Here is an 8,590-nt window from a genome sequence, read left to right on the forward strand (position 1 = left end):
AAAACAATCAAACGAGACTCTTAATTATACAATCTTCAGGTGCCAATGTTTTGTTTCGTAAGCCGAAGATAAAACCACAAAATAAAAACTAAAAACTAACACTGCCTCTTTTTTGATGGACACTAATTACCCAAAAGGTATTCTTGAATTCTTGTATATACTATAAAAACAGCATATACCTAACGTAGTAAAAAATGTATGGCATGGACGAAATTAGTGTTTCACGAGTGACCCGATGTAGGTATCGAATCTTTCAGAAATCCTTATCGCTACCCAAAGATTAGTAAAGATTACTCCTAACCAGAAAATGTACCCAGTTGTGAGTATTGAAATAGTTGCGTATAAAAATTTTGCCACGTCTCCGTGCTAAAATGTACTAAAATATTTGAAATACTTATTTATTTATTATGTAAATTACGCAGTATTCGTTATTTATTCGTAAACTTTCTCTAAAAATGTTTTTATTTGTCAACTTTGTCAAGAATTGAAATTCATTCAATTTCAAGGCGGCGAGGTATCTTTACTAATCTATGTCGCTACCTTAAAATATTTATTCTTGTTTTTCTCATATAACTTCGCGCAGAATTTAATCAAGCCGATTCCATTCAATTAAATGTTAAATTTAAATATGTTATTAAACAACCATACATTTAATTGCATTTTAAATAAAATTGCAATTATTTCAAACTGTGTAAACAGGAAGATGCTCTTTAAATGTAGATATCTTAAGAGTACTTACTACTGAGATACAATCTTAATAATAAATCTGCAACTGATGTAAGATAACTACATAAAGAAACACAGAGCTATTAAAATAACTGTTTTATAAACCACCGGACATTTCATTGTAACATGCAGATAAGATTAATAGATTTAACTCTATCCACTTATATCTGTAAATGCCAAGAGTCAATTGGCTACTTGACACTTTTTGGGAAACTGTTTTAATGAATTCATATACGTATTATATATGCCTTTCATTGATCATTTTTTCGAAAAAGGGCTATTTATTAATAAAAAACATATTTTTATTACGGTAAACGGAACGTTACGCCAAAACAGGCGGTCAAGTGTCATTTCGTAGCGTGACGTCAACACATTGAAAATATAGAAATAAACTTCGACGTTACACATACTTCAGGTTTCGATGTGATCGACAGGTTTCGATGTAGTGACGTCACATGACATTTGAGGCAGCACTGTCGCCGTTTTGGGATTTAAAATCCACAGATAAAAAATCGAAAATTTCTTTTTAAAAATTAAAATACTTAGAACATATTAAAAAATAAACGAAATACTGCATAATTTATGTTTACTTATAAGCTATCATATCCAACATATTTCATATTTTATTGTTATAACTGTCAAGTACCCAATTAACAAGATCAATCTTAATCTTGTCTTTAATCATAGATTATTAATTTATTAAATTATTCTATTGTTAATACATAATATCTTCCTTCTTTTTCCATTTTTATTTTTTATAGCTATACAAATACACCGTAAACAACGCCATCTAGTATATCTTCCCCGTACTTTTAGGATTGATATCTGGCAACTTTGTCTAAAGTTTTCCACAAGATCCACTAGATGGCGGTGAAAATAATAAAAACGAAAAGATTACTGTATAAAAGTTAATTTAAATTAAATAAAATATAAAGCGAGAATGTTACTGTACACACTAGTTATAATTAAAAAAATATTGTTCGCAAAAAAGTGTTTTCGCCCAACGTGGGGCTCGAACCCACGACCCTGAGATTAAGAGTCTCATGCTCTACCGACTGAGCTAGCCGGGCTGTTGAAGCATTGGAACAAATAGTGTAAGCATATCATATAGTTCAATTTTAATTTCAATTTAATAACAATAAGAAAATTACAATAAGAAATTTTCAAATAAAAAGTAAATATCAAAAAGCTAAAAAGTATTATTGTACAAAAATATTATATACTATGTACTTTAAAAGAAATAACTCCTTCTAAAATTAAATAGCAATACTTGTACTGGTCGCAATGTGTCGTAGTATTTCCTAGTGTAGGCGTTATTTCTATTTACTTTTAATAAATTCTTACATGATTTCCAACAAACAGAATATGTAATTAATTAAATAACGTTAGTTTCATTCTTATTGATGATTATTTTTCTAGCGGGGATTATTACTTAAAGGTAAATTTTCAGCAAATATACTTTTCCCTTTAATCCTGACTAGGTTTTTAGTATCAAAAGAAGGTTCAAAGGACTGTAACTGCTTTCTTGCATACAGATAGTCGTATTTACGAGAGCATATTGCGAGACGAGTTTTCCATTGCTATGAAAGGCAGGCAAGCTCCCGGGGGAATCGTATACAGCCTAAGGTTAGCACCTACGATATGGGTTTGTAATAAAAGGAAAAGTAAGACAAATTTGGCTCGAGAGGCTTAAGTAGATCAAAAGAAAATCCTACCTTTAGATTTAGCAATACAATGAATACAAATTAGCATTTTCGCAATCGTAAAATATATAATCTAATTAGTTTATTTTATTGTATTAACTACCTACTTGTTGGTTCATTTGAAGTTTAAATGTAATCATTTTTTTAAATTTGAATCCCAATTTAATTGAAATTTAAACGCTTTATACACTCATACTTTAAAACTAGGGGCATTTCACGCCAAGCGAACAGGAAAATAAGATCTTTTATACTATTAGGCGTATTATTTCAATATTCTGCTGACAATAAACCAATACGTTACCTCACACTGCGATGCGTGCGACATGCATGTACATTAATTTACCTATCTAACCTAACCTAACCTAATTACTGGAGTTTTTATATACTTTTGGCTATATTTTACGATAAAAAAAATTAAAAATCGAAGTTTTTGAAAAATATTTTGTAAATTTCACTTTCGGTTTTGGACGTGTATTTTTAGTTATTTTTCAAAATACATTATTCTATTAAAAAGTTCAATCAATTTTCTATACAAAACGCTTAATTAAATACTTTATTTAGTTTTTTTAATGAACGAAAAACTACTTAAAAAAATGAATTTATATTTTAATTATTCTTTAGAAGCTCATAACTCGACAAATAATCAGTATATAAAAATAATGTTGTATGTTCACATTCCTATCCACTAAGAGTATAATTGATCCTAATATGAACAAAATTCAGAATCTCACTTTTTTCCTGCCCCCTTGGCGTGAAATGCCCCACTAGATATTTCAGTATTACTTCTATTATTTGCCTATCCGGGTATCGAACCCAGCACTCGTTGCATGACAATCATACGTGTAGTTTTTTTCATGTACAATTCGAATGCAATCCAGACCGAGGTCTGCCAACTGGAGCACAAGAAAAGCACAAAGGACTGACTCTAGTATTTGTCACTACATATTGCGGCTTATCAAAGGGTGCCGCGCCCTCTGACGGGATTCGCAATGAGTCCTGTGAACTACGTATGTAGCTATAAATAGGTACATACATATACAGTGAAACTTGGTTAAGTGGGACCTGGATAAGTGAGAAACCTCCATAACTGGAACTCATGCTGAGGTCCCAACACTTTGGCACTGAATTACCTCTGCTAGTGGGACGAGGTAAACCTCTATATCTGGGATTTGTTCTTTCGATTTATCATCATAGTTACCTCTATAACTGAGACAGCGAGTAAATTTTATATGCATAAACCTCTGTAACTGAGATAACATTGTTTGTTTACTCATTCTTATTCTACCCACAAATTCCACACGTAATTCCAAGTACGTAAGTACAAATTATGAGCTTCAATTACCTTCAGTTTTAGTTTCGCTTTACTATCATACAGATGTTTATTTGAAAAATGTCAAAACGAAAGCTACAATCGTTATCATTACGTGAAAAACTGAAGTTAATATCCATTTATGAAAGTGGGAAGACACGCGAAGAAGTTTGTGCCGAATTTAATGTGCCACAATCTACTCTTTGTAGAATAATTAAGAGTAAACATAAAATTGAATCACAATGTTCTGAAGGACAAGGAAAACTAAAACGTGTACGTTTATCAGAATATCCTGAACTTGAACAGTGTTTGCTAACATGGGTTAAGCAACTTCGTAACAAGAACCCTCTGTAAATGAGACAGATATTTATTTATACCTGTATATCTGAGACACTGGGTAAGTGGAATACCTCTATAAGTGAAACGACATTGCAGGTCCCTTGATGTCTCACTTAACCAGGTTTCACTGTATACAGAAAGAGCCTAAAGAATTGGAAATGGAGTTTCTATCGGAGATTTATCATTAGAAATCTTATCAAATAGAAATAGGTTTATTTACTTTGATTTGATTTATTTTTGGATGTAGATTAGATTTACACACACATATGCCTATACCTATTTACGTAGGAAAACACATACATAGGTTACATAAGAAACCTTTAGAAAAAGCTTTTACATAGAAGACCTTTACGTGATATGTAACAAGAATACTGAACACTGACACTACAATCGAGTACATATTTTTTTTTTATAATATAGGAGTAGCAGCGGGCCTAGACAAAATACAACCGTTTCGTTTTCCACACACGCTACGGACTACGCGTTAACGTCTCACGCTAACGCTAAATCGGTAGACAATGTTACAAGTTTACAACCAAACGCCAAACGTTCATTCCGCAGCGTCGAACTGCAAACTCTAGTTTATCTATGTAAGTTAGCGTGACAGAAAGAGAAAAATTACGTCGAGTCAAGGTTAAACGCAGAGTGGCGGTAATATTATATGATTTCAATTTTGTTGTGCGAGTGTTTAGTGTTTGTTTTGAGATTATATGATGAAAATGTGTATTTGATTATTATTTCACGCATATGTACTTATTGTTTATGACATAAAATAACTATCTATATAGAATTAAATGTTATGTTGAACGAAGAGAACATACTAAAAGATTTATGAATTGTGAACGAGGAAGCTTTATAGAAATTATTATTTTCGATGGAAACTCAACTCCGAACTAGTAATGTACAATGTTTAATAATGATAGATTTTATGGAAAAGTAAGTACAAATTCATAATTGTTTAATAAATAACTAGGAACGAAAGTTGAGATTTGTTTCAAGTGCCTTTTATCACAGCTATTAACTAAGTGGCTTCTTAGGAATGTTTACTTTTCTTGGTAAGCAATATAACGTTTCTATTGCTAACTGACTAAGGTAGAAATTAATAATTTCAATGTGCATTCCATAACCTCATTCATAATAATAAATAAAATATAATAATCTCCTATTCCGATATATTCGGACAATAAAGTTGTCTTTACGGCGATTTATTCTTAATTGACAATTATTTCATATTTCTTTATTATTTGCGGCCCATAGCAATCTCAAATGATGCATATTACTTAATTATAGCAACTTATTTTACAAAAAAATACTCGTAACATAAGTTAGCGGCACCTTCCTTATTAACGCTACGGAAAGTGACGTTAGCGTGACCAAAACTAACCGTAGCGTGTGTCAAAAACGACACTTGCCTACCATTTTGTCCGCAAGACGTCAAGCTACGGAAAAATTTCAAGCGTAGCGTTAGCGTTCCGATACTTGTCAAACATTGTGTAAGAAATAATACGATTTCCTGATATTTAAAACACTTTTATTCTGTATCAGTTCTATACTACACTTTTAGAACATGCGCTCGGTAGCGCTTCCAACAACCAACTGCCGTGCTCGTGTCGTTACAACAATTGAAGTTATTTCATCGCCACCTGAGCGCCATCTATGCAAAGTAATCGGAAGTTGTACGACACGAGGACGGACATCCGTTTAACATAAATAATCTAGTTTGTTTGTACACCTTGTTTAATATTACTAAAAATTAATAAAACATTTAATAATATAATAAGTTATTTAAAATTAATTTAATACAATATAATAATTTTCACATCATAACTTCCGTTTTACATTAATTCATCTAAGTGTTAATCTCAGTAGTAATTACATCAAAATTACCAAGACATTTAAATAAGTCTTTATTGGGTATTTTCATAATTGTTTACAGTCGGCCTTTCCTGGCATATTCACGTCTCGTGAAATAGTAGTGTTAAAATAAACAAATAAACAGTAAATACAAAAAAAAAAATAATAATAATACATAAATTCATTGGAAACTGGCTATGAACTGGCCCTTTATCTACAGTTATAACAAATAAATTACTGCCACTTGAAACCCCTTCATGTTTTCAAGTAGATAATTAGAATCTGTTAATAATATAGCAGTGGCATTGCTCACAGCAATATTAGAATACGGAAGCTCACACTCATCCCAGTGAGACCCCTACATGTTCTCACTAGGTACAATACTAAACTTAACCCAGTGAGACCCCTACATGTTCTCACTAGGTAAAATACTAAACTTAACCCAGTGAGACCCCTACATGTTCTCACTAGGTACAATACTAAACTTAACCCAGTGAGACCCCTACATGTTCTCACAAGGTAAAATACTAAACTTAACCCAGTGAGACCCCTACATGTTCTCACTAGGCAAAATATCAAAGTTACTTACCCCAATGAGACCCCTACATGTTCTCATCAGGTAAAATGCCAGACTTACTTATCCCAGTGAGACCCCTACATGTTCTCACTAAGAAGTAAGAATACTACATTCATGCACACATATATTCATTAAACATAAACAAATAATTTCAGTTCATTTTAATTAATTCGTTAATCACAATTGATTTCAAAATATAACTGATAGGTACCTTTATACGCTACTTTAAACATATTACATTTAAATGTAAATATATATTTAGTGCTCATCTTCATTATTCGAACTATTAGAATCAGATTCATAGCTCCGATTGTAAACCAGCCAAGGATGAATTTTATCTATCGAAAATATACCACTAAAGGGCCTACCTTTACGTGATACAAGCGTATCCTCAATTACATACCTATCGTTATCTAAGACTTCCTTAATACGATATGGTCCTCTAATTTTAGATATTAATTTCTTGCTATTACCAGTTGAAGGAACATCTCTTTCCACCCTTACCAGATCGCCAATATTAAATTTTAAAACTTTCCTACTTCTATCGAATTGTTCTTTTTGTTTTATTTGGTTTAATTCTATCTGTCGTGATGCTTCGTTCCTAATAAGATCAATATTGGGCACTTGTGTATCGTCAATGTCTAAATCACTCAATATACTAGTTTGTATTAGGGAATCATTTGTACCTATTGTTTTTATTCCAAACAACACTTCAGCAGGAGTTTTACCGATTGACTTATTTATTGTATTGTTTAAGCCCCACTGTATACTACTCACACACTCATCCCATAAATTTTCAGATTTGTTATGATTTGAAGCGGTTAGTGCAGCCAAGACCGTTCGATTATACCTCTCAATTTGGCCATTAGCCCGAGGAGTTGCCACCGCATTTAATATATGTTTTACTCCAAGGGATTCTAGATATGTTTTAAAATGTTTTGACGTAAACGAAGTTCCTCTATCGGAAATAAGTCGTCGAGGAACACTGAAAGTATGAAAATAATGTTTTATTGCTCTAATAGTATGAACGGTCTTAGTGCTTTTAACCGGAACCAAAACTATGAATTTCGTAAACGCGTCAATTATTAATAATAAATGTGTATTTTTCTTTTTACTGCGCACAAATGGGCCTAAGTGGTCAATATGAATAGTATCAAATGGACGGTCAATTTTAGGAATTGGATGTAGCTGTCCAGCCTTTTTACCAGATGGAACTTTACTGCGGGCGCATTCTAAACACGACTCGACATATTTTTTTATAAATTTACGCATTTTAGCAAACCAGTATTGGCTTTTAATTTTGTCAAATGTCTTTTCGAAACCAAAATGGCCTATATCATCATGATTAGCTTTTAATATTTGCCACCGAACTCCCTTTGGTACAACCCAGCGATCGCCATCTTGAGTTTTTCTGTACAAAAGTCCCCGCTTAACTACAAAATTGTTCCTAATTTCCACCAAATTATTAGTTTCCGAGTCTTGTAATATATCTACGATTCTTTGTAATTCTGAATCGCTGTGTTGTACCGTTGAGATCCAATTATAATCAATACAACGTACATTTACGCAATCTTGAACAAAATTTACAGGATTACGACTAAGGGCGTCAACGTGAGACATTGAAAGACCTGGTCTGTATACAATATTAAAATCATACTCCTGAATAACGTTCCACCATCGGGCGACCCTAGGCAACATATCGCGTTTTTCAAAAGTGGCTCTTAGAGAGTTACAATCTGTTACTATTGTAAAATGAACACCCAATAAGTACACGCGGAACCGTTGCAATGAAGTGGCAACAGCTAAAGTTTCCAAGTCATACGATGTAAATCTGCTTTCTTCGGGGGTGGTCTGCCTGCTGTAATATGCTACAGCATTAAACGGCGAATCTTTATTAGGTCTTTGTAACAAAATACCAGCAATACCGAGTTTGGAAGCATCAGTGTGTACTTGAGTTTCGTAAGATTGATTAAAGAATGCTAGAACGGGACGTTTGACTAACTCTGCTTTTAAAGTTAAAAATGCTTTGCTCTCTTCAGTACCCCATTTCCATTTCGTATCTTTTTTTAAAAGTTGCGTTAA

The 8,590-nt window shown here is 32.6% G+C and overlaps 1 non-coding gene across 1 annotated transcript; it reads right to left on the reverse strand.

The window, feature by feature from the left end:
• Window positions 1-1,723: 1,723 nt before the first annotated feature.
• On the reverse strand, window positions 1,724-1,796 carry TRNAK-CUU (transfer RNA lysine (anticodon CUU)). Its single transcript has one exon. It is a non-coding gene; the product is annotated as a tRNA-Lys (tRNA).
• Window positions 1,797-8,590: the final 6,794 nt, after the last annotated feature.

This window comes from Epargyreus clarus, unplaced genomic scaffold, assembly GCF_041222505.1.
Source record: "Epargyreus clarus isolate Ecla_fem2 unplaced genomic scaffold, WU_Ecla_fem_2.2 ptg000003l, whole genome shotgun sequence".
Lineage (NCBI taxonomy): Eukaryota > Metazoa > Arthropoda > Insecta > Lepidoptera > Hesperiidae > Epargyreus > Epargyreus clarus.